A 5,274-nucleotide genomic window follows, 5' to 3' on the forward strand; every position below is an offset into this window, starting at 1 on the left:
TTATAGTGCAGTAACCCTTTGGGAGAAGAAGAATTGTATGGTAATCTCAGCGTTGTCAGGTGTATGAAAAGAGAGGAGAATGTGTAAAGAATAGGCCAGACTACTCGGTGTGTGTGTAAGCAAAGGGAAAATGAACCATAACCAGGGAGAAGGATCTGGCCAGTCAAAGTACCCCAAACTCTCAAGTGGTAGTATCTCAACGGGTGGCTGGTGCTATGGCCAACCTTCTACCTATAATGCCATATTTGAGGACACAGGATGCAACCTTCTTTTGCAAGAAGATAGTAACGTTCGATTTCAACTTATGTGGAACAAAAACAATAACATCAGGGGAGAGTATGTTGAAAAATATTAGACCTTGCCTCGCTTTCAATGATTTCCGTGTGAGGCAAAACTCATGCTCAATTACCCTTTTATATATGGACAGTAATTTCATTTATGATGGAACAAAATAGTAGATTATAGTAGTATAATCTCTCTCTCTCTCTCTCTCTCTCTCTCTCTCTCTCTCTCTCTCTCTCTCTCTCTCTCTCTCCAAGAGCAAGTGTCTGGATATATATGGGTCAAGCTCAGGTCTCCCTATCCCTCGGGGATGCATGTGCATGTGTGTGCATATCTATCTAAATATCTAGCCGTAACTTTGACGGGTCGCGTGCACTAGTTTATATATATATATATATATATATATATATATATATATATATATATATATATATATATATATATATATATATATATATATATATATATATATATATTATACATATATATATATATATATATATACATATATATATATATATATATATATATATATATATATATATATATATATATATATATGAAAAGCATCCCTACCTTCCACGTATATTACATACAACTAACGCGTAAAACATTTCTTATTGCAATTTCTATTGCCAAGGAAAGGTATTTCCTCCGCAATCTATATTTGTCATGAACTGTTGATAAAGGAAAATGCGTATTAGAACCATGGTGTCCAACCCGGGCGAAATCAAATAAAACGAAGCAGCGTAAACAAGTGAACAAAACACCGCATTGCTGACAATCCTCGACGCAAGAATAAAAAGATTTTGCTCTTGAGACTGCATCCAATATCGACAAACAAACCTTGAAATATTCCAATGGACTGAGTAAGAGGAAGAACCAGAAGCACAAAAGAGTGTCTGTGATATCTGTAGTACTATTTGATGGTTTTTTATCTGTAGTACTATTTTATGGTGTTTTATCTGTAGTACTATTGATGGTTTTTTATCTGTAGTACTATTTGATGGTTTTTTATCTGTAGTACTATTTTATGGTGTTTTATCTGTAGTACTATTGATGGTTTTTTATCTGTAGTACTATTTGATGGTTTTTTATCTGTAGTACTATTTTATGGTGTTTTATCTGTAGTACTATTGATGGTTTTTTATCTGTAGTACTATTTGATGGTTTTTTATCTGTAGTACTATTTTATGGTGTTTTATCTGTAGTACTATTGATGGTTTTTTATCTGTAGTACTATTTGATGGTTTTTTATCTGTAGTACTATTTTATGGTGTTTTATCTGTAGTACTATTGATGGTTTTTTATCTGTAGTACTATTTGATGGTTTTTTATCTGTAGTACTATTTTATGGTGTTTTATCTGTAGTACTATTGATGGTTTTTTATCTGTAGTACTATTTGATGATTTTATTTCTTTGCGCTACGTAGTTTAGCAATTGTTGCAACCATCTCCACGATATAACAAAGACCAAGTATCTGGTTATATACGGTTAGGATCAAGTCATAAAATTGGATCACGAGTAAAATAATCCATGGAAATGACTAGTCCTACCCAAAGGAATATTATTGAATCCTTTTTAATCTCCTGCACCAAAGGTCAAACTTTGAATCTAAGCCCTGGTCTGTTTTCCGTTAAATCTGACTTTTCTGGAAATATTAAGAAAATGAGAACTGTTGGATCCCCTTCTGTATAAATACGATGTCTTTGTATATGTATTCTCATTGTTGAGTCTGTTAATGTCTTTAATGGACGAAAGTACTGACTCCACTCAAGTTTTTCTTATTTTTTCCTTCTTTGGCTATAATACATGCACGCATACATACATACATACATACATATATATATATATATATATATATATATATATATATATATATATACATATATATATATATATATATATATATATATATATATATATATATATATATATTTATATATACACAATATATATATATATATATATATATATATATATATATATATATATATATATATATATATATATATATGTGCATTGCCAGACCTATAAGTTATGAAGGTAGTAGGTTGGCCAGGGTACCAGCCGCCCGTTGTGATACTACCGCTAGAGTTATGGGGTCCTTTGACTGGCCAGACAATACTACCTTGGATCCTTCTCTCTGGTTACGGTACTTTCCCTTTGCCTACACATACGCCGAATAGTCTGGCCTATTCTTTACAGATTCTCCTCTGTCCTCATACATCTGACAACACTGAGATTACCAAACAAATCTTCTTCACCCAAGGAGTTAACTACTGCAATGTATTTGTTCAGTGGCTACTTTCCTCTTGGTAAGGGTAGAAGAGACTCTTTAGCAATGGTAAGCACCTCTTCTAGGAGAAGGACACTCCAAAATGAAACCATTGTTATAATGGAAATATTTATTTTGATGTTTTTACTACTATTATTTTATTTTTCCTTGTTTCCTTTCCTCGCTCAGCTATTATCCTTGTTGGGGCCCCTGGGCTTATAGCATCCTGCTTTTCCATCTAGGGTTGTAACTTAGCATTTAATGATAATAATGATAATTACTTGAGCGGTCTCTCCGCGTCCCTCATGTAGGGAGAGGAAAATAGTCATACCCTGGTGAGAAACGTTGTAGTTGAGGAAACGCGGAAGGAATAGGAAGGGTTGAATCTCTGTGTGTGTGCGTGTGTACATAGTGAATATCTATCTAAATATTTAGCTCTCATAAGACAGGTTGCGTACACTATAGTGTAAAATAAAAAGCAGTTAATTGAAATTAAATAGGATAAAAGAGTTCACAACGACTATGTTGCCCTGATACTCATGACATCAAATCTGGAAATTTCCAGGTCAAATCAATGGCACGAGTATAAAACCGGTTTTGTCTAGATTTAGCTGGTAACAACAGTATACAGGAAATCAATGTCTAATTTTATTAGTGAATCTTACTACGAGTTTTATGAATCTATACTAGCACGAAATACAAATAGCAAAAGTGGGTAAAGGACTTTAATGCTACAAATTGACCTAGCTAGAATGTTTAAAACAAATTGATAAATTGTAATGTGGATTTATAAGATCATAGGCCTATGTGAAACCCGTATGTAATCATGAGTCTTTGCCTTCAGCTACTATATAAATATACAGAATGTCATTTTGAACCCAAATACAATAAGCACACCCATACCCCAACACACTCTCTCTCTCTCTCCTCTCTCTCTCTCTCTCTCTCATTTGAGGATGTCTGGCCATCTTCACCCTAAGGGTCTGTTATTATTTCCTGTTCCACCGACCTCTAGACCGAACATGTTACTCATAAAAATGAGGCCATGGCCTTGGTTGTATATATATATATATATATATATATATATATATATATATATATATATATATATATATATATATATATATATATATATATATATATATATATATATATTTTCATGCGCCTTCTATTATACTATTGTATCTATTTTATCTATACATTTTAGGACAATTTCTAAACTTTTATGTGTATCAGTAAATTATTTTATCAAATATTACTGTGATGTAATGAGAGAGAGAGAGAGAGAGAGAGAGAGAGAGAGAGAGAGAGAGAGAGAGAGAGAGAGGAGAGAGAGAGAGAGAGAGAGAGAGAGACATAATCTGGTTCAAAGGGCGCTCCAATCAGGGAGGGATTGTCTGATTACTACCTCCTAGCCTGAACGGATATTAAATCATCTCTCTCTCTCTCTCTCTCTCTCATCTCTCTCTCTCTCTCTCTCTCTCTCTCTCTCCTCCACGTGTCAAGTACATTTCCTCGTCTAGTTTGGAGGTAAACTGGAATTCAATCGTTTTTTTTTTTTTTTTTTTTTTTTGAGTTTCATTCATGCAGTGTGTGGCTAATTATGCGCCTTTTCATGAAGCGTCTAAAAGACTTTTGGGGATAAGTAGCCAAGTAGCTTCATCCCAAAATACTTGACGGAAACTGGAAGGCTAATATTGTTTCGAGCCACCCCTTCTATTAGATAGACTATAAGGGTTTATCATATACAAACTTACACAAAGAAAAAAAAAACATTGTGCCCTTCAACTCTATCTTAGACTCATCCAGGCACATCCTAGATGTCGAGGCCCTTCCTTTTAACATATCTTTTCTATCCTTTATTCATCCTTTTCGATGCTTTCGTTTCATACATACTATAACTGCAATATCCTTTTTTTTCAGCTTACCTATTCGTGTCTATCTTTTCCACATCATCTTACAATGTCATGCAGTTCACTAGAAATGGCTGCATCTGTCGTTATATATATATATATATATATATATATATATATATATATATATATATATATACATACATATATATATATATATATATATATATATATATATATGTGTGTGTGTGTGTGTATGTATATATATATATATATATATATATATATATATATATATATATACAGTATGTATATATATAATCTGTATATATATATACTGTATATAATTTATAGAATGTGTGTATTATGTATATATAAGAAAAAGAAATGGACAGCCAGGACATATAAAGAGAATGACAGATAATAGACGGACATTAAGAATAACAAAATGGGTCTCTAAGAATTATAAACGAAGCAGGAGAAGGAAGAAAAGACGATTGATTGACAAACTAAGAAAGTTTGCGGGTATACACTGACATAAACCATAAAAAGGCTCGAATGGAAGGACATGACTGAAGCCTTTGTCCTGCAGTGGACTAACTATGGCTGATGACAATGATGATAATGATACTGAATGATTTATTAGTTTAGAATTCTCTAGCATCCTGATGACATATATATATATATATATATATATATATATATATATATATATATATATATACTGTATATATCATAAGGGTCTTCGAATTCTTTCTAGAAAAATCTTGGAGAAGCATTTCTTATCTGAAAATATAGAAGCTATATATTACAGAATCAATACGTACTGGAAGTTTCCGGAATCCAGACATTCTGGGAAC

The sequence above is a fragment of the Palaemon carinicauda genome, chromosome 1 (genome assembly GCF_036898095.1).
Source record: "Palaemon carinicauda isolate YSFRI2023 chromosome 1, ASM3689809v2, whole genome shotgun sequence".
NCBI lineage: Eukaryota > Metazoa > Arthropoda > Malacostraca > Decapoda > Palaemonidae > Palaemon > Palaemon carinicauda.